This window comes from Lissotriton vulgaris, chromosome 1_1 (assembly GCF_964263255.1).
Source record: "Lissotriton vulgaris chromosome 1_1, aLisVul1.2, whole genome shotgun sequence".
NCBI classification, from domain to species: Eukaryota; Metazoa; Chordata; class Amphibia; order Caudata; family Salamandridae; genus Lissotriton; species Lissotriton vulgaris.
Genome location: NC_141685.1, coordinates 1,804,015,117 through 1,804,038,163, shown reverse-complemented (window position 1 = coordinate 1,804,038,163; position 23,047 = coordinate 1,804,015,117).

The window sequence follows — 23,047 nt, the reverse complement described above, 5'->3', positions numbered from 1 at the left end:
GGCTGATGAAGGATGTTACCTAGAAACCGGTCCCAGGATGCTTGTTTCCGGTTCAGGGAAGACCTGGCTTGGCAGTTCGGGCTGGACTGTTCCCATGAGGCACAGGGTCAAGATTGATTTGCATATAGTTGGGTCTGAACTGAGGTGGCGAAGTGAGCTAAAGAATTATGATAGATTCAACCCAGATCTGTGGCTGGATGTGAGTGTATAAAAAGTTTCAGCGCTCCATCCATCATCTCCTTGTGCTCGCTTTCTTCGCCCTAAGTTAGCAGGGTATGCCCAGACGTGGGTCCCTTGCTCACTTTACAACTGGGTTTAAGCTAGCCTGGCTGATGAAGGGGGTTTCCCAAAAACCGGTCCTAGGATGCTTATTACCTGTTCGGGAAGTCCTGGCTTGGCAGTTTGGTCTATATTGTTCCCATGAGGCACAGGGTCACGACTGATTTGCCCATAGCTGGGTCTGACCTGAGGTGGCGAAGTGAGCTAAAGAATGATGATGGATTCCACCCAGATCTGTGACTGGGGTGACTGTCTGAAAAGTTTCAGGGCTCCGTCTATCATCTCCTTGTGTTTGCTTTGTTCCCCCTAAGTTGGCAGGGTATGCCCAGATGTGGGTCCCTTGCTCACTTTGCCACTGGATTCATGCTAGCCTGGCTGATGAAGGATATTACCCAGAAACAAGTCCCAGGATGCTTGTTTCTGGTTTGGGGAAGACCTGGCTTGGCAGCTCGGTCTGGACTGTTCCCATGGGGCACAGGGTCAAGACTGATTTGCATATAGCTGGGTCTGAACCGAGGTGGCGAAGTGAGCTGAAGATTGATGATGAATACAACCCAGATCTATGACTGGCGGTGTGTGTCTGAAAAGTTTCAGCGCTCCGTCCATCGTCTCCTTGTGTTTGCTTTGTTCGCCCTAAGTTGGCAGGGTATGCCCAGATGTGGGTCCCTTGCTCACTTTACAACTGGATTCAAGCTAGTCTGGCTGATGAAGGGTGTTACCCACAAACCGTTCCCAAGATGCTTTTTTCCTGTTCAGGGAAGACCTGGCTTGGCAGTTCGGGCTAGACTGTTCCAATGAGGCACAGGGTCAAGAAAGATTTGCATATAGCTGGGTCTGAACTGAGGTGGCGAAGTGAGCTAAAAAATTATTCAACCCAGATCTGTGACAGGGGGTGAGTGTCTGAAAAGTTTCAGCGCTTCGTCCATCATCTTCGTGTGTTTTCAGGATTGGTCATCCTACCAGGATGTGTGGACAGAGCTTGACATACATTTTAAAGGAGCTGCCAAAGCAAACACAAAGAACGTCACACTAGCCCTTGGAGCCTGGACAGGGAGGAAACAAATTCCAGACCATATGTGGGGGGAAACTCTAAAAGTGTCTTTCATTTGAAAGCTGGGACCAGGTATAAAAATAAAACCCTCATAACCACTATACAGTTCATTCCTGGACCAGCAGAAGACCCCCAGAAGGAGAGCCTTGTACTTTGTCTTGTACTTCGAAAGACTGTCCTGCGCCTCGAAGCCTGCCTTGCACCCTCAGAGGACTGCCCTGTTGCTTAAGGCCTGCCCTGCTGCTTGATCCAAGAATTACCATAATGACTCCAAGGGCTAGTTGGCTGGCCTCCTGTTTGGAGCTACAGGGATATAAAATGCTCCAACAACCTTTAACCCCACCTGGATCCTGCCTGAAGTTATTCCTGCCCTCCGAGTCATGTGCTCAAGGTGCATCATCGTTCGGCCTCACTTCGAGGTAGCCCCCGCTCCATTCTTCCCCATAGCAACAAATCCTGTTCGCAGCTCCTCTTCCGATGGGTATCCATCCATGTGCAGTGCTTGTTGACTACAGCCTGCATCCATTCCGACTGGAGATTTTCAACTTACAAAAAAGAGGCTAAGTACGTACATAGGAATCTTTCATGCAACTTTTTTCAGCAGCTGCCCGACAATGACGCCTTTTTGCCGGAAATCAATGGTTGCCTGCCTTTACTGAACTTTATCTTCTCAGAAGTTTTTCTCTGAAATGTCTTCTAATCCAAAAGGTAATCCCGATCTCGAACGTCTAGATGCCTACAATTGGTGTTTTGATCTTGTATGCTGTAGTTTTTAGTAAAAACTTTGACAATTCATAACTTAGGTTCTGCTAATTAGATATTTGTCATTATTGTGTCAAATTATTAATTACATTTTTTTCTATTTTTCTAAATTGGTGTGGGATTTTTCTTGTGTTGTGTTTTCACTTTATTACTGTTTGAGTGTCTAATAAATACTTTACAACTTGCCTCTAAGTTAAGCCTGACTGCTTTTGTGCCAAGCCGCCAGAGGATTAAGCACAAAATATTTTAATAGATTTTATGGTTCACCCTGACAGGGATTGTGATTTCTTCTTGAGAAGGTTTCTCACCCCCCTTCAACCAAAAAACAATTTCCTACAATAACATAAAACAAAATAACATAACAGTCAGTGTGCACAAATGAAGCAGGAGGGCCTAAACAATATTCCTTACTTGCTGTGATGTGATCTGGCAAAAATATTAGCTGGGATCTTAGTAAGACAACTACATAATGGTGCAAATGTCTCTGATATTTTCTGTTTTGACTACCAGAATAATTAGTGGCTTACCACTAACACACGCTGTGACTGCAATAGTTTCTATGGTAAGACGTTCTTTTGAATCACTGTGTTAGCCTAAGGATGGTGTTACTTAAAGAGGATGCCCTCAGTAATTTGATTGTGGTTATTATTGAGCAGTTTAGCAGCACATGAGCAACTGCTAAAACTAATGAAACTCCTGATGAAAGAAACACCTGTAACCATGGGGTTAGGCAAGGATTAACAACAGAACATTTAGGTCCTCATTACAATGTCGGCTGGGTAGCCTCCGACTGACACCGTCACCAAATCAGGCTCTGACCGACTCGCGGTCGGTGGTTCCTCCCCACTGATTACGATGCTTCCAAACACTGCTCGGAAGGACTCCCATTGACTTCTATGTTCTGACAGACAACACAGGCTCCTATGGGGGAAATGGGTGTCTGTGGAAAACCATGCACTCTGTGGCAGGCACCCCATGTTGCCTGCCACACAGTGCATGGTGTTACAGGGGGGTCCCTTGGGTACCCCTCGACCCCAAACCAGAGGCATCAGGAAGAAGGGGGGCCTGCTAGGGGCCTGCAAAGTCAGTTTCTGACACCCTTTTCATGTCGGACAGACCGATTCAGAATGATCAAACAGTTCCCCTTCCGACTGCAAGCATCGTAATCGGTAAGGTGCCTTTGGATTCAGACCTACTTGGGCGGATGGGTTCCGACTCGGTCTAGGAGAATTCGACTGTCGGTCGGAGGCTTTTTGACCGAAATCGTAATGTGGCCCTTAATGTACAAAATATGCTTGAGAAACCTTAATGAAAATATGTGAAAATTACCAAACGCTTGCATCTAGTTTGTGGGATTGGAAGTTGCTGGTAATATATTTTGTGTTAAGATCTGTGTCATGCACTCACATCTCCACACTCAACAAGTGGAAGAGTGATACTGAAAACTACCATGGAGTGTGCAGATGCAGAGAAAAGAAAGGTTGGCAGTGCATGAGAAGTGCTGGAAGCACTACGACAAAGGCCTAAGTACAGTCATGAAAATTAGAGGTTTCATGAAAGCTCATATCGCATGCGAAGTTTGCAAGTGATGGCAGCCATTTTGAAATCACAGGTATAGGTCTCTCATTGTCCAGAAAATATAGATAGATTGGTGCTGCAGCCAGCATCTTAATGTTAGAATTTGGAAATTGCTTTGGGATCATCATTTGGAATCTGGAAGGTCTAAGCTGGAGACAAATACGTGTGTCTATGGAGACTAACGTTATTTCATAACCACAGTGTCAGAACTAGACATTATGAATTATAAACTCATATTTATTTCATAGACTATTGTTTGACTTGATAAATGGGAAGGCTTCTTATCACTTCAAACACTTTGATATATAGTTTCTTTTTATGCACATATTGTGTTAGGAAGTGATATGGGTTTGGAAATTGATTGCTTGTAGCCCACATGGAAAGTTTTGTTCCAATGTGCATTTATTACAATTGAAGTTATGAAAATACTACCTTGAATGTATGTATTTTCCAAATCAGGGCACGTTTAGATGAGGAAAGCACAATAATTCCAAACACTTTAAACAGCTGCTATATAGATATTATTTGTGTTTTAGTTTTTGGAAATCTCAGAATTCCATCAAAACTTAAAGAGTAGAAAACACAGACATATTCTGAAGGTATATCAAAAGTACTAGAAGATATCAGACGCTTTAGCAAGAATAAGACAAAAAAGATATTCTCTCTTTATTTTTAAATAACAACCTTTATTAGCGGAAGGCAGCTTCCAGCTGAATGACCAGTCAGAATAATGATAGCTTTTGTCTCAGTTTTCACTCTTATCCCGTTTCCCTTTGATCAGGTCTACTGCTAACCAACATATCAATTTGTGAAGGGTTTCTGTGGATTTGGAGCGGTGTGGAAACATTTATCATTACAGTCGGAGTCGGGCTACAAGGTTGGTGCTTTCTTAAAGTTATGAGACAATAGAGTTCTGTATGATTTAACAGGAAAATATGCTAATGTTCAAAAACTCTGGATTAATTAAAGTAGAAAGAAAATTGTGTGTTGTGTAAATCGTAGGGCATGTAATTGGTGATACTAGATTTGGGAAAGTCAGGGGGTTTACATACCAGGAGATATCACTGGATGACATACTGTCATGGAAGGCTATGATTGGAGGCAGCAATAACTTCTTGTGAGTTACTTACTAGCTCCTTGATTGGTTTGAGTGATAGTTTAGTGCAGGGCTCTCCAACCTTTTCAGCAATAAGAGCTACTTGTGTTCAGTGATAATCATCCTGAGCTACTAATACTATTAGTATTGTAGCATTGTAATAGAGATGGCTTCACTAACGAGAGCTACTGGTAGCTTTCCAGGTACATATAAGTAGTTTTTTCCTTTTGTGCATCCCAGCTTTCTAACTAGAAGATTTTGCTTGGCCGAATTAATATATTTATAACAAGATTTGAGACAAAAAAAAAGATAGTTGATTTCCCAAAATATATTTAAAGCTATTTCAGTGATAAATCATTTGGTATTACTAGTATTATTACTGTCGTGTTGGGGGTGTTGAAATTAATACTGTTATGTATTACTCTGGTAGAGACATTCCAAATTGACAAAACTTTTTTTATGTTACTGCTGACAGCCTTGCTTGATGCACTGAGGGGATCATTGGTGATATTCTTGCGACCACCTTATGTATGCACTTAAGCATGGTATAAAATAAGAAATTAAAAATATGTAAAACAAGCATCCCAATAAAATGTATTCACCTGATAATAGACAAGGGCATCAATGTTCTAGCAAGCATTTTAATACCTGCAAAGCCATGACACTTTTATAGTCATTGATCATTTATAACCCAGGATATCCCAACAGAGTATGTGCATGTGTCAGCTCATATCTTATGCTTTGTTGTTCTAGCTTGATACCTTAACATACTTCCAAACATACCTATTTCAAGAATACTGGGGCATATTATCAAGGGGGTAGCAGAGATAAAATTATCTCCCTATTACCTAGCTGTCGCTAACACCAGTTAGCGACAGCTAGTAGGAGATAGCGACCATCTTGGGTCCCACTTTGCATGTCAGTGATATTTATCACTAATGACATGCAAAGTGGGCGTGCCAAGATGTTAGCGACTGAAAACAGTCGCTAATATCGCTATCTCCTATTACCAACTTTTGGAGATATTCGCGCTAAGCACGAATATCTCCAAAAGCTAACACCTGCCCTGAGCAGTTCTTAGCCATGTTATCCAATGGGAGGTGGATAACATGGCTAAGAGCATTAGCTCGGTAATGCATGAATATCGCTGGCTTTTCAGCGATATTCATGCATTGCGGCGATTTTTATCGCATTTGCGATAAACCTTGGTAATACAAAGGTTTATTTGCGGTAAAAAGCGCCGCAGCTCAGCGGTAAATTTTTGTCTCTAACCAAGCAATAGCGATAATTATCGCTATTGCTTGGTAATATTCCCCACAGTTTTTTTCTGTGCTAGGGTCTCTCTTAAATTGAAAATGATCCAATTACAGTTCAGCTTTTTTGGTGGGAGGACGTTTTATATGGGACGAACTAGACCCAAAGGACTCAGAGAGCTTCACATGAGCACCAGTTCCGTTACAGATGGATATATACATTTTTGTTAGGCACAAGGAGATTAAGTAATTTGCGCAGAATTACATGATGTTGATCATCTCTGCTGAAACTCAAGCCCGGTTCCACATCTCTGAGGCCGATCCCTCTAGTCATTAGGCCACACCCTCTACCAATTGAGCAAGACAAAATTATTTTATTGTTTTTTTAAGCATGAATTATTCAAGGATGTGGATATCTTTATATAGTAAGGTAGAGGGCACTCCCATATCATGTTTAATTGGCAAGCTACTCGTTTTGCTCGTACTGGCACATAATCACAGCCATTATGTGATAAAGAAGTTATTATGATTTTTTCTTCAGTGCCAGTGTTTTTACTTTGTCATTTCTTTAGTGTTGCCTGATCTAATAGTGGGACACATTTCAAGTGAACACAGGGTGCATTCCAGCTTTATCATTTCTTGTCTCCTGCCAATTTTGTTTCAGAATGAGCTTTGTTCTTCTGACTAATGCTATTTCACAGCATACCCTGTTCCTGGAATCAGTATTACCAGTGGTCCTTTAATAAACTTTGCCCAGGAAGAAAACAAAACGTTATCATTTTAAATTAGCAGCACATTTAAACATAGGTGTGGTGTTATTCGGATCTTAGTTAGGGGTGGGCGTAACTCACATAATTCAGTGTAGTGTAAGGATTCAGAATTACCCAAGAATTCCTCGAGACTACGCTTAGTTCTGCAAGAAGAGTATTTATGCAGTTAGCACTATTTCTTAGCACAAAAATACCTCCATGTGTCCATAATAGGCTAGATAAAGCATTTCCCGCTAAGAAATAGCCCTAAATGCAACAGAACATGAATAGAGGTGTGAGCTGCTACTGCTTTTGGGGTAGGATTTTCCCACTAACTTATTCCTGGCATTTAGTGCTAGTTTCTTACTGCAAAATGCCCCCTCACATCCAAAATGGGCGTGAGAATGCAGTTTACACTAAGACTCAGCACTAAATATTCTTTAGTAGCAGGATTTTCCCCCAACTTAGTGTCAGCATTTAACGCTATTAGCTTAATGCACAACGCACCGTTGTGTCCAAAATGGATGCAAGGACACAATTTGAGCTAAGAAATAGAGCTATATGCTGCAGAGCATGCATAGCGAGCTCGAGTAACTGCTCTTGCTCGCTTAATGTGCTCTTGTGGTGGTGTGGCCACGGAGAACCACGCCTCCGTGAAGCCGTAGGTGACGCTGCTCCGCCCCCAGCAATGGAGTTTCGGCGTTTCAGAGCGAGCACACAGTGAAGGCAGTGCTCTGGCAGTCCTTTTTTCTCCCCACGGCTGTAGCGCGGCGCTGCAACTTTACTTCTGCATACTGGGCAGGTTTTATTGCCACTGAGTGAGGCAGGAAATACCATCTTTCCACAAATGTTTTGGGCACATTGAGGAGCTACAGAGAACCGTGCAGGACGATGGAAGCAGGAGGCTGGAGTTAGGAGGAGCATTATATTAAATCCCCAAAACATTGATAAAACACTGCCAAACGGGTTAAAGTAGCCCTTGAGATGTGGGACTGAGCAAATTGGAAGTAACTCTTGGTGATCAGGGCAGTATTTGGTATACTTGGCACTTTTGATAACGTGACTGAAATTAAGGCTGAAAATGGATAAACACCTTAAGCATACGAATGCAGTGGCCAAGGTCGATTCAGCGGCCGGGCTAAAAGCTAAAACCAGCTTAGCCCAGTTGAAAGCCTCAGCACAAGAATTGAACACAGTGCAAATCTCCCTTGTTTAAATTCTAGCTTTGAAAACTCTGAAGAAGAGCAGCTTCTGTCCCCCCATGCAGCTAGAGGGAGAGACACTAGAGGTGCAAAAATCTACAGAGGCTATATTGACGTTGGGAAGGGAACAACAAGGTGTTCCTTCAACCAGGGGCATCAAGAAAGATCCGAATAGTGCTAAGGGTTTTCCTCTTTTTATAAAATAAGCATCCCTACTGGCTCCTCCTAACCTCTTAGCAAAATCTCAAGAAGTGCCAGGAGAGTGGTTACAGGATTCAATACAGGTCCTATCACCTCCACCAAGAACACAGACGTTTGGACAGACCTCATTTCCTCCATCAAAGGGGGATCCGGTTGAACAAAATCAGAACAATTCGTCGAATAATCAAGAAACACTGCCAGCTCCTAAAGTAAACATGTCTCTGAAATCGACCCAGCCAGGATTGCCCACGCCGGAGCCTATAATAACATTTTCAGTTGAGACTGAAAACCAGTTGCAGCCAAAGGCCTTATTCCTCCCTCAGCCTCAGGAGCAGCCACAGGGCGGAACCTGTCTGGAGATTGTGGCATCACAAACCGGGAATAAAAAGCCTGATGATAAAACATTCCAAGATAACTGTAATACCTCAGTGAAAGGATGCACCACGAAACAGATAGACATTAGGGATATGCTGAACCTTAACTTGGAGGAGATAAGGGAGATGAAAAAATCACAAGAGCCCGAGACTGCCTTCCTCCACCCATGTATAGGCAAAATCAAAGAAGCAGTTGCTTGTTTTCCAGCCAGGTTGCAGGAAGCTGATACAAGAATCGCACAACTAGAAGACCAAATGAGCGGCATATTTTTGAAGACGAATGAAGTGTTAAAAAAAATAAATCTGGAGAACAAACTCGAGGCTCTTGAAAATCACTCCTGATGGTCAAATCTTCTATTAGTGGGGGTCCCCAAGTGATCGAGGGAGCGCATACTATCCGATGGACCAAAACGTTTATTAGACAAAAGGTTCTCCCTGAATTTGATGGGAATCTAACAATCAGTAGGGCACACCGAGTTCCCTCTCATCCTCTAGCAAATTCCAAGATACCACGAACAATCCTCTTGAATTTTTCTGACTTTCGTGTTAAGGAGAGAGTACTGGCAAAGGCAATACAGCAAAGACAATTTGCAATAAATTAATCTGTTAAATGTTGTATATTTTCGGACATGTCAGCCGGGGCTGCACGTAGACTGAGGGAATTTATTAAGATGTTATACCTATTTAAAGCACAGGGAGCTCATGCCTCACTAGCGCAACAATCAAAACTCAGGGTTCTTGTAAAGAGGAAGTTTAATCTTTTCTCAAAATATAGAAGACGCCCAGGGCTTGCTGAAAGAAATTTCTTCTAGAAGTTAAAAACGATCTGTGTGCATAATAGGAGGTTTGGGCTTCTTTGTTGCTGGGGGTAGCAGGGTTACCTGGGTGTAGCTCCAGGATACCCAAAAAGTTTGTAGGGTGGGCTGAAATGTGGCTAGCGTGGCTAGTGGGGTTTTTCACATTATTGGGGAGGGTTCACATTTTTGTGGGGGAGTTGGTGGGGAGTGCTGGGCGGATTTTTCAATAGGGAAAAGAGCAGTAGCAAAAGGGACCAAAATTGGAGATAACAGGATGTCTTATTTGATCAAATATCAAGTGTATCTAAGAAATAGAAATGGCTAGTAATTGAATCCTGTGAAGGTTTGGAGCGATTGGAGGACTGAAGTTGTGCCTGCCTGCCCTGTCTGTGATTTTACCGGCGATAACCTTACAACTTGCAGCTCCCGCTGCGTGCTGCTCAACCCTCACCTGCCAAAAATCAACGGACCAGCTGCCGCGGCGTGGAGAGGCTGCAGGGGTGTTGCGCTGCAGGGACTCACTGTTCCAGGAGTCCTTGCGAGACCTGACGTCATCTGGTCAGCGCCCCCTGCCTGCCCCGCCCACGGCCGGCTGATCATAGATAAGGCGTCTGCCTTGGCAACTCGGCGATAATCCTGTGAAGGTTTGGAGCGATTGGAGGACTGAAGTTGTGCCTGCCTGCCCTGTCTGTGATTTTACCGGCGATAACCTTACAACTTGCAGCTCCCGCTGCGCGGGAGCCGCTGCGTGCTGCTCAACCCTCACCTGCCAAAAATCAATGGACCAGCTGCCGCGGCGTGGAGAGGCTGCAGGGGTGTTGCGCTGCAGGGACTCACTGTTCCAGCAGTCCCTGCGAGACCTGACGTCATCTGGTCAGCGCCCCCTGCCTGCCCCACCCACGGCCGCTCCTCCAAGCATAAATATAGCATTAGATCCGTCTCGCAGGACGCGAGCGGGACGCCGGGCAAAGCCCGGGCAAAGGGCGGGCCGTCTGTGGCCGTCCGGGAACGTACTAGGACGGGACGGGCCACCCTATTAACATCTTTAACCAGAACCTACATATAACGGATAATAAGGTGAGAAACTACACAACCGATTACCAGACTCGTAATTATAACAAAGTAAGACACTGAGACTGAGATAAAAGGGTATCGGTGAATTGAGCTGAAGCTCTCTTAGTAATCAGATATCAATCATCGGAGATAACATCAACAGTGATAACTACCAGGCTTACCTAAGGAAAGAACAATGGACTTCTAAAAATTAAGATCTCGCACAATATTTATGAAGCGAATGGGGACCGAGGAAGCTGTCAGGATTTCCTCTAACAAAGCAGTAAAAAATGGCCTGGTAACTCGGACCCCGGCAATAACTAACTATTTTGCTGCCCTGTCACCAAAAAGGGACTCACTTACGTATGCCACGGAACTAAAGAAAATATTTGATCCTATTGGAAATACGGAGGAAACATCACTGTCCTCTTCAAAACATCAACTTATCCTAAACCCAAGTGAACTTGATCTTGAACCTAACAACAAGATAAACTGTTCAACACAGGAACTACAATTTATGGACCCTGAAGTCATTCACTTAACATCCTCAACTCCAATAAAACGCTCAGGGAGCACAGATTGCACTGAGGACCCTAATGGAAATAAATTGAAGCCAATGGAAAAGAAACTAGAATCACAGGTAATCCCAGATAAATTATCAAACAGCTCTTTGAAAAAAACATTAGATCAAGATCCAGTACTCGATTCTTTTTTGGATCCTTCTATCTAAAAAACAATAATTCTACAAATTCCGTATCACCAATATCAAAGGCCCTTTTCTCATTACAGGAAATCTTGGAATCGGTTCTCTCCTTTTTAGGGCATATATTGGAAAATTCGGACCAAACCCTAGTTGTACAAATTGGTATATTGAAGTTTTTAGTAGAAGAGAAAAGGAAAAAAGAATCCGCTGAAGTTACAAAAAAGCAACAACAATTATCTGAGATGACGCAACTGCAAGAAGGCATTTCAATTGAAATTTATAATAGTTTACACATGCAAACAAAACGAGACTCTAGTACTCAGACATCAAAAATAGGAAAAAAAGGAACACAAACAAAGGATAATCCAAAAATCTATAAGGATGCCAAAACATATTCTCTGAAGAAACTATTTAGAGAAGACTCCCCAAAAATCGTCAAACAGTACTCTATTTTTTCAAAGTCAACTAAAAACACTGTTTTGCAAAAGAATGATTGTGACAAGGACAATAAAGAACACAACACTAAGGATGATAACGAAAATAATACTAAAAACATGCCCGATGCCGAACAGGGAGAACTAATCTCTAAAAAACTAAAAGAAGGAGGGAAAAAAAGGAGGAGAAAGCCAACAAGAAGAATTCATAAAAAGAAAAATCGAAAGGTAAAATTTCAAAAATTAAATTCACCACATAAAACCCATGAGGGACAAGATGAAATTATATTCCCTAATACCATCATAACTGAGGCAACTAGTGACAAAAAACCTATTCGAACAGAACAACCTCTGAACCCAAGAGCTGATGAATATTTCCCGAATCTACTTTTTCCAAAAATAGAGAGCAGAATCAAAGAAACAGGAGAAGATGACGATAAGTCATACTCATGCGGGGCAGCGACTCCGTCAAAAGTCTTACAATTTGAAGAACTCTTTCCCATAGATAATGTACCACTCAATTGAGGAAGGATAATCAATCTTCTCCAACAGATACTGCCTTTACATTCTCTGACCAGCAAAGAAATAGACCTGGTGATCTTTCCTAAAAAAGAAAATAGAAAACTAGTGTTGGTATCATTTTGGTCATCTGTGCCTCCCTGGATTATCCTAAGCGAAAAGGAAATATTACACAAATGTGGCTATGATGTCATTGAAAGACCTGAACTAAGCGAAAATAAGTCTAATAAAAGGTTCAATGATCCTTCTGGACCAAACTTTAGCACGCAATGCAAAAATCATCATTTCAAAAATACTCTTGCAGCAGAAGATTTAGTTTGGTCTCAATCAGGAAAGGATACTCTGAAAATCCAAGTGAATAATGGTGAAAGGGAAGTTTGGTATCAAGGCTTAGAAGAAAAGGAGGATAAAAAAACTATAAAGACTTGGGCCTGGGTCTCGGAGACATTAAACAGTAAGAAAATCAACAAACACAAAAAATTTACTGTTTAACAATGGCTTGAAGATTACCTCGTGGAATATGGCTGGGAAAATTAAGAATAAAATGATCGAAGCTACCACAAATCAACCTGACATCTTGGTTTTACAAGAAACTTGGGCAACAAAATCTTTCACTGAGAAAGGCTATTACGTGTATGACACTCCAGCAAAAGTAACAAATCTGGGTCATGCAAAGGGCGGATTGGCAATACTATTAAGGGAGGAATACTTATGGGCACAAGAGATTATCAAAACCAATTCGGATAATCTCCAGAGCATTAAGATATCTCTAAAAACACACATTACAGCCCCACAACAAGCAATCCTGCTCTTTAATGTATATGCCCCTTCCGGAACTAATCAAGATGTCTTATTTGTGGAGATAATGGATATAATCTCTCAGACAATAGAAGATAGCCTATTCTTGTCATTTGTAATCATGGGCGACTTTAATGGTAAAATCTCGAACTCAGAAATTGGAAAGTGGGTAAACATGTATGAGGAAGAATCACTGGAAATATCCATTCCAAAATTTCCCAAAGAAATAAGATCAGACAAAAGAGGTAAATTGCTACTATCTATTCTACCAAATTTAAATGGGACAATTTTGAACGGTAATGTCGAAGGAGACATACCGGCATCATATACCAAACGAGGAAATGGAACCACCTCAATTATAGATTACATAATCTGTGGAATAGAATTGTTGGAGACAGTAGAGCATCTACAAACAAAATTCACTGATGAAAGTGATCATGCACTTTTACATCTATCCACTCATTGGATGGCTAGCTCTTCTCATACAGGTCAGATCAAATTTTGTAATAGTACAATTCTGGTAAATGCTCATCAGAGGCGGATCTTTTGGAATCTACCAACATTGGATAAAGTATCCGCTCTGATTAAAAATATGCAACTCTTAACAAAAATGCACTCCAAAGACCCAATAACAAATTTCGAATACTTAATCAATAAGTTGAAAACTGCTCTCCTAGAAGAGTCAAAACAGGTGTCGTCAATAATTATTAAGAAAAACAAAAACAAAAGTTGGAATTCATCAACGGCGAAAACGCTCAACAAACTCATACGGGCTCAATTCTTGAATTTTTCACTATCAACTCAAGCAGAAATCAATAGATTAAAAAATCAATTAAGAAGAGCAAAGCATAGCCACAAAAGAACATTGCAAGACCGTAACTGGGTTGACATTCAAATAACCGCTAAAAAATATAATCAGCGATCATACTGGACTTTAGTTGCAAAAATAACTGGAACAAAAAAGAAACTTCAAGCCATTCCGGTCCCACCTCAAGATTGGGAAATTTATCTGACTGACCTATATAAAGCAAACCCAACCAATTCTGATGAAAAGGACATCAATAACACTTTAGAAATTAACAATTTCCCGATTACAAATACCTCGGCATTCTCTATTGAAATGCATATACGGAATGCAAGAAGTACCGGAGCCTCAGGGCCGGACGAAATACCAATTAAGGTCCTGCAAGCAGACCCCAAGGAGTGGAGTCAGATGTTATCACCCCTCTTTAATCATATCTTCAAAACTGGGCTGATTCCAAAGTCATGGCAAGGGAGCATCGTCATCCCTATTTATAAAAAGGGGAATAAAAACATAGCAGGCAACTATCGACAAATAGCATTGATGGATGCTACAGGAAAAATATTTGCTGCAGAGGTACTAGATCGATTGAAAGAATGGGCATTCTCGTCGGGTCTAATACCTATGTTTCAAGCAGGTTTTAGACCTAATCATTCTGTCACTGATAACATCTCAATCTTTCAGACCATTCTGGACAAATATACAGTACGAAAATCTCAGACTGTATACGCGGCATTTATAGATTAGTCCACTGCCTTTGATCGTGTTGACAGACCTACATTATGGAACAAACTAAGGAGATTAGGAATACCAGAACAACTGCTGCAGATTGTAGTGAATCTCCACACTAACACCTGGTGCCAAGTGCAAATGGGGTGCGAAAAAGGTTTGACAGAAACCATTCAAACAGCGAACGGACTTAAACAAGGGTGCCTGTTAGCTCCGATATTATTTTCATTATATATTAGTGACCTCCCATATCATCTTCAACAAGGTGCAAGTCTGCCTCCAAAAATCGCTGCACAAAGTATACATGGCCTGCTTTATGCTGACGACATTGTGATGTTTGACCTTACCCCCTTTGGATTACAAAAACTCCTGGATATTCTGCATAAATACTCAAATGACAATTTTCTAATTCCGAATTTGACGAAAACAAAGGTTGTTTGCTTCTCTGGTAGGAAGAAGGGTGCAAAGTATTGTTGGAGGCTTGGAGGAGGTATAGTTGAAGAGGTAAATGAATATACTTATCTCGGTAGGATCTTCACAAAGAACTTGAATAATACAAAGCAAATAAACAATCTAAAAAAGAAATCTGATCTTCATGCCGGGGCTCTATCTAGACTTTACTCTGCTACTGGGAACAGGCATTTCTCGTCAATGTTAAAAACATACAGAGTAAAGATCCCCCCTGTTTTATCCTACGCTACGGAGAACATCCCTATAAAACAGTGGGCTTATATGGACCAAAAGAAGGAAAAATCCTGAAAAAAATCATGAAGGTTTCTGAATCTACATCGGTCCAAGCCCTAAGATTAGAACTCTCTATCACAAGCTCCTATGCGACAGCTGTCGCTAACGTGATCAGGTGGGCACATAAACTCCTCCACGCAAAAGAAGGAACTTTACGATCACTGCTGAAAACAGAGATTCTTGATCTAGATGCCATTAAACAAACATTCTTCCGGAACATGACGGTGGCATTTCAACTTGCCAAAATCAGTACGGACATTTTGCTGTCCTGGTCAGCCTCGCAGCTAAAACTCTTTCTAAAAAGCTTCACCCCCAAACTGAGCTTCGAACTTGATTACGCACATTGTAAAAAATTATCTACTTATAAACTGGTTGTTGAATCATTGGAATATAAGCATGTACAGCCATATATAGGGTTTTCTCTAACACATAGTGCAAGGAGGGCAATCACCATGTTGCGAATAGGTATTTTACCTTTGTCAAACTTTACAAAAAGATGGTCACCCGGTGGATCCCCTTTATGTTCCCTATGTCAAGGGGGTGACCAGAACATCGAACACCTCCTATTTGTATGCCCTAACTCCAATGTAGTAAAAGCTCGGACAAGATACCTCAATCCTACATACCGAAAAAATAGAATTACATCGGTAAAGGAACTGATATTAGTGTGCAAACAACCACCAAATGAATTTGTATGCTATAATTTTTATAAATTTTTAAAATCTTTTTTAATATTATATTAATTTGAATTGTATTGCTCTGTAAATTGTTTTATATGATATTTGTGGTCCTCAGTCGAGTACCGAAACAAATAAAAATCTTTTGACTTTTGACTTTGGCTAGTAATTGTAGTATTATGTCAGTCAACGTACATGGGATCCCATTTTCTGAGGCTTTTTTGCATCTGCTGGGCTAGCTATGAGAGGGGCAGCCATCTATTTTTCTAGAAATGTGTCCTGGGAATTCGAACAAGTTCATAGGGATCCACAGGGGAGATAGCTATGGGTAGCCGCAAGATTGAATGGGAAGAGTTTACATTTTGTAAATTACTATGGTCCGGTTATGGACGATGCCTCAGTGCTGGTGAAGATCCACAAGCTGTTAAGGGGTGTTATTATTGGGGTGGATGTCAATTATATACAGGATCTAAAGAAGGATACCTCAAACAAAAATAAAAAACAATTAAAACCTAACACAAAAAAAGTGTTTGAGGCCATCAAGTATGACTACCAACTAAAAGATCTTTTGTGTAAAGCCAACATAGAGACACTAATTCCTATATGTGTCATTCCCATAGTATCAGACTGCATCCCACATTGATTTTTTTAACATCCAGATCATTCATCACCTCAAAGGTAGATATCAGGACTAATGCTTTTCCTGAACATTCTTACATTAGGCTAAACTAGAAATTTGGTGAGGAGAGCATTCCAGGTAGTAGATGGATCGCCTCCTCCTTCAGGATCAGCAGTGGGAAGAGGGTATCAAAGTATGGATAATTGAATATTTTTGGATCAACAAGGAGATGGCAGAACCCTTTCCGGTTTGGGGGGGTTTTAAGGCAGCAGTGAGAGGACAAATTATCTTTTTTTCGGCCGCCCAGTCGAGAATTTGTCGAGTTAAAATAGCTGAACTCCAGCTGGCAGTAGAAAGGGCACAGGTCCTTAGAACTGTGTTAGGTTCCCATCAGCCTGAAGACGCCGAACAGGGGTTGAGGGAATTCTTTTTATTAGAAGAGATCAGTAGCTCCGGTACCTACCAACAATAAATGTACGAAAATAGCCAAATGGTTGAAAAATTGCTAGCTAGCTCCACTAAAACTAGACAAGAAGCAGCTTTAATCTCGAAGGTGATAGATCCTAAGACTGGGGGAGTGGTATTAAATAGTGACAAGATTTCACGTGTTTTTATGGAGCATCAGCAGATCTACACAACAGAATATCCAGTTGGGGAAGATGTAATTCAAGGATATTTTGATAAAGTACATTTCCCAAGACTATCTAATTTTTTGGTCGATCAGTTAAAAGCAGATCTAGAAGGCACAGAAATCCTGGCTGCCCTACAATCAACAGCTGGAGCTAAAGCTTGCTGGGAGGATGTACTCCCAATAGAATTTTACAAGATATTTGCAAAATAATTGACTCTGCCCTTGACAAAACTTTTTAATTATATCAAAAATGGGGGGCTGGTGCCCTCGCCCTTTAAAGAGGTGACAGTTGTCAGTTTTGTGAAAAAAGAGAAAGCCCCAAAATATATAAATCCTTATAGACCTATTAGCCTCCTCATGCCGACTTTAAGATCTTTTCGAAGGTCTGGGCGTTGCGCTTTTAACCCACAGCTCAGGAAATAATCCATAAAGATCAACCTGGATTTATAGCTGGTAGATCAATGGCGGCAAATACAGAATTTTTCAATCAGGCGTTGGATTATTGGATTATTATGATGGTTGATGCAGAAAAAGCTTTCAACCTGGTTAATTGGAATACTTTGTTTTTGATTTGGTATACCTTCCCTGATCATTCTAATGCTGTGAAATATCTATCCGGGGGCACAGGCTGAGGTGGTAATAAATGTAAAATGGATGGATACAGTAAAAATACATAGTGTGACAAGGCAGGGGTGTCCCTTTCCCCTTTACTGTTTACGTTTTTTATAGTTGCAAAAAGAACGATTTAAGGACAGAATGCAGAACAATGTCATACATTCACCCCAGTACAGATATCTGGGCCTAAATCCATATAATTGCTTTTAAGATATTTTATATCGAAATAAAGCTTTGTTGACTTGACTTGACTAAATCCATTGGTTTTATTTTCACCATGCCATTCCAGTTTGGACCCAGCCATGTTCAATTCAGTCTTGACCCTGCGCGCAATGGGAACAGTCCAGCCCGAACTGCCAGGCCAGGCCCTCCCTGGACTGGAAACAAGCATCCTAAGACCGGTTTCAGGGTTTCACCCCTCTTCAGGCAGGATAGCTTGGTTCCAGTGGCATGGAGAGCACGGGACTCACGTCTGAGCATACCGGTCTTTTATAGAATCATTAGCCATCCTTATACGTGAAAATGATGCAATTATTGCCCCACTCTTGGGTATGGCCAAGCTAAAGCTACTTGCGGACGACATCATTTTATACTTGAAACTGAATAGCCAGAACTTGGATATGGCTATGAGGGAATTTAATGAGTTTGAGTTAATTCGGGGCTATAAAATAAATCAAAATAAAACTGAAATTCTCATATTGAATACAAATTTTCCCTCAGCCAATCTTAAGATGGCAGCAGCAAAACCCCACCCCATACGATATTTAGGGATATTTGTCTCTGCTCAATACCAGCAAATATTTAAGTTTAACGATGTAAAAATGCAGGGTAAAATAAAGCGATTGTTGGATAGGTGACTGTTACTTCCTTTAACCTTGGTAGGACATGTATCTCTTTTAAAGATGTACATTCACCCGTTACTTGTCTTTCTGTTAATTCATTTACCGATTAAAATTAATATTAATTATTTTAAAGAATTGGAAACCATGTTTAGAGAGTTTGTTTGGGGAAAAAAGACATTGTGGGTTAAACTCGCTTCTTTAGAATTAACAATTGAACAGGGTGGACTGGCCTTACCACACGTACATACTTAATATAAAGCAGCCTTTTTAGATTTATCAGCTCGTTTACTGGCTTTTAATGGGTTGAAAGATAACTTTTTAGGAGAGAAAATGGTGCAGGAAGCCGGGTCTCAGGTTCTGATATTTCTAAAAACCTCCAAACTACCAAATAAAATTAGATAACAGACGTTGAAAGATCACTCCAACAGACTTCAATTCTTTGTTAAGGCAAAAGGCTCCTCTGGGTTCCATTATTTAAAATTGGGTGAATGTAAAAACCTCAATCTCCAAATCCAATCTCATCACTTAAGAAACTGGAAGGCTTTTGGTTTAGAAGAGTTAAGACACTTTGTAATCCAAGAAATGGCAATCACCTGGCAAGAGGTGCTGATGAGAAGTGGGGATCAGAGACACCCTGCTTTTTTTGAGGGCTTTCAGGTTGTTTATTTTTTGACTCAACAAAATTTTTCTTTTGGAGCACCAACCAAACTGGCGACAGCCCTATTTGGAGCAAAGTTAATTGGAGTGGGGAATTGGTATTGTCTGATGCGTAACCAGAATCAATCCCAATTGGTGGAGAGCCATCTTGAAAGGGTGACACAGGAAATGCAATGTACCTTCTCCAATCAAGAATGAGAAGTCATATGTTTTCGAGGGAGCAAGGCTCTGAGAGCAGCCATTTTCAAAAGAATGGCCTTCCTATCTCGGTGGCTGGCTTACTGTACACCGAAAGCACTAAATAAAAAATATCTGGAAGTCGAAAACAGATGCTTTCGCTGCCTGGCAGAAGGTGAAGGGGACTGGCTCCATATTTTTTTTACATGTCCTAGAATAGGGCCTTTATGGGAGAAGATTTTTTCGGCCTTAAACAGAGCAATTAAGAAAAGGATATTGCCAGAGGGCGATGTAGCCCTGTTTGGAATTAGCAAAGATCAGACTAATTTGAGGAAGGCTGAAGAGATTTTTCTTTCCATCGCCTCCTTAATAGCCCACACTCTAATTTTTCAGAATTGGAAGTCAAGGGAGGTTCCCATGCTTAACAAATGGTTCAATAAAATGAAATGGACGAGGGCTTTCGAGGAAGCCGATCCGCTGCGAGTGGTCGCTTCCAAAAAGTTCAAAAAAGAGAAATGAGAATTGGAAGTTTTTTATTCATTTGGAATATTACACTGACCAGTAATATTATACTGAAAACAGAGTTTGGAAGGGTTTTCTGGTTGAATTTAGCACTTCAGCACAAGCACTTTAGTACGGAGATATTTTCAGGCCTCTCTGAATGTACTCAATTTAGCTCTTAAAATACTTCAGTAGCTAAATATGATTGCTTTATTTAAACAGCTTCTCAGCTTTTTATTAATATTTAAGTAATGAATTTGATCTTATTCAAATGTTAACTTATGAACGATCCCTGTTATTGTATTTCACATTGATGCAGAGATTCTACACATATACAGAGCTATGCGCAGGAAACCAGGACCTTGGTATATAGTGGTGTAACAACAACCCACCTCAGTACCCAGAACCCCAATCCAACTAGCTATATTGTCTCATTTGTTCTCCGTACTACAGCAAAGCTACCAATGATTAGACATCCTAGAACATGTCACTACGTCCCTCTGAGGAATCATGGGAACAAGAACACTCTTTCACTCTCTCACTCATACTTTTCCACAACGTGAGTAATCAGAGACACAGCATAGTTTAAAATTAATATTTTCACTAACGTGCTCTATAATGCAGTACACAAGCAAATACAAGCAGCAAAATTCATAAACACAATATAGTGAGCATTGTTACAATTCCATAGAATACAAACGGGGATGTCATGTTATAAGGATAGTGGGAAAAGTACTAGTGTGCCTCACCACCCTCCCGGTGCTAGGAGCTAATTAATTATAATTATAGAAGACCTCTGGGCTTTTTCATTGGGGTCCCCATACTTCAGAGTCTAGATGCAAAGGTTTACATCTCCGGACAAGCACTGCTCTGCAACTCTGGAAAGGTTTTCTTCAAGTGCCCTAACATGCATGCAATGCAATATTAAAAACACTCGATTTTCAGTAGTGCAGCTGTGCGCTTGTATTGTGTCTATGTGCGTGGGGCTGACCAAAGCAGATTAACAAGGGATGGTGTTTTTTTACCTTGAACATTATGTGCAGACGAAGACCACAGAGTACAGCAAGAAACGTGAAAGGCAAACAGTTCTCATGTGAACACGCACAAGCAGAGTATTCTCGAAAACAGAGGCATATAGTAACATGTCCAAAAGTGGCAGCATGGCCTACAAAGCTTATACTAAGTTATGCTAACTTAGCAATGTCCGCAGTTAAACCCATACCCTCACTACACTCTCCCCTGGTAAGTCCATTGGACGCAGGCACAGGACGAGAGTTGAGTTCAGGAAGCTTGAGCAGAATGCAAGAGTGTCTATCTATAGGGGAACTTAGAAAAAGGATCTGTAAAAAGGTGCCAGGAAAAAATCTTGCATCAAAGCATAACATTAAAAAAAGTCCGGCAGAGATGGACATCAACCAAGTTAATCCAACAGAGTGTATGAGCAGTAAAACTGCAACAGCCTCTAATAGGAAATCATTGTTATCAGTAGAAAAAAGCGATGCCATCCAGTTTAGTAAACAGAACGAACATACGTGTTCCTCACAAATAGGTGCCTCTAGCACCATCATAGAACAACCTGTGCAATACTCGATGTAACTTCGTTGTATGAAATCCTGTGCCACTGCACAGATATCCCATTGTGCCAACACTCCAAGTGCCGCCGAACAAGCCATAAAACCAACACCGGAACATTCTTGCTCATGGGCCACTAGGGGACTCATCAAAAGGTCGAAATCCAGGTTGGGAGATGACGTATTGGAGATCCAGAGATTCAAAGCCCATTGAAAGGAACATTCCAACAAGTGAAAACTGGTTGCACACAAGTGAAGTACGCAAAGCGACAAGATAATCCATAAGCCACGTTGAGTGTTGCCAGTGGCAGTGTACCATAGCATTGAAGCATACGGTCACTGAGCATTTGCAGGCGACCCTTTGGTCACTCAAACTACAATCAAGTCTGCTCACTGATTATAAGTATACAGACCGATTTGCTCGCTCTTGCCTATACTTGTTGTTTTGTCTTGTTCACTGTAGGTCACGAGCTGTGCCTCCTTGACATTACTTTCTGATTGTGTGCATCGCCAAATAAATTCCTGTCCGGCTGGACAAAGGACATAAATACTATTCCACTTTCTGTCTATTCTTACCCTGATACCCCAAACTACTAGGGTCCATTGTTTTTTGTAATAAGTTAAACGCCCTAGGTTCCTAGTGAACTACCATTGGGTTCCCTTGTTTCCTATAACTGTATGTAGCGCAATCGCACAATTGCAAGGGATTGTGAATCCTCACCCCTCTCTCAAGGGGGTTCCCCAGCACCACCCCTGTGTTCCCTCCTCCCCCCTAACTTATACCTGTGTGTTCTTTCTTGTCTAGGCTAGGCATGTCTAACCACCCTCCTCTTTACAACCTTGATTACATTAACAAAATCCTAGAAGGCTCATACCTTCTGACAGACTCAGGAGATACCCCAAACGAACCCAGTACCTCACTGGTTGAAGAACTGGAAAAAATAAGAAAAAAGGAAATAAGACTGACTCTGATGATAAAACTCTTGACAGATTATCTAAAGGCTAATACCATCCCAGTTGGCCTTCAAGTTCGCAATATTCTGGGTGTCTTCACAGACAATCCGAAATACCTCAACGGTTTTAGTTATATCAGTACAACATGCTCCCGGCACAGGATGGTGTTGGGGATTGATATTGCCACAGAAGAGCTACAAACAGTAATCACTGAAATACGCAAACTTGAAAAACAACTCAAGGATAAAAACACTAACACTGAGGCCAAAAAACGTCTTGAACAAATACAGAAGACTATTGAGGACTTCCATAAATTCGAACTCAATAAAAAGACTATAAAAGTTGAAAAGAATATCAAAAGTTTCTCCCAAGAGAGAACATATCCTTACCTCAGTAAAAACTACTACACCAACCGCCCCTATAGTGGACCTCAAAACCAGAGACCCTGGGGTCGGTTCAACCAACGCCAACATTTTGTGGGATTCTCTGATAGCTCGGCAGATTCATCTGAACACTCTGACCAGAGTGATAGCCCAGGCCCTTTCCACAGGAATTTTTTAGGCCGAGGCAGAGGCCAGAACGAACCTCTAGGAGTCGGGAGAGGAAAGCAACCACAGAGATGGCCAAACCCTTCCAGCCCTCTGGGCGAACGCTTTACCCGTCGGCAACATTACTGATG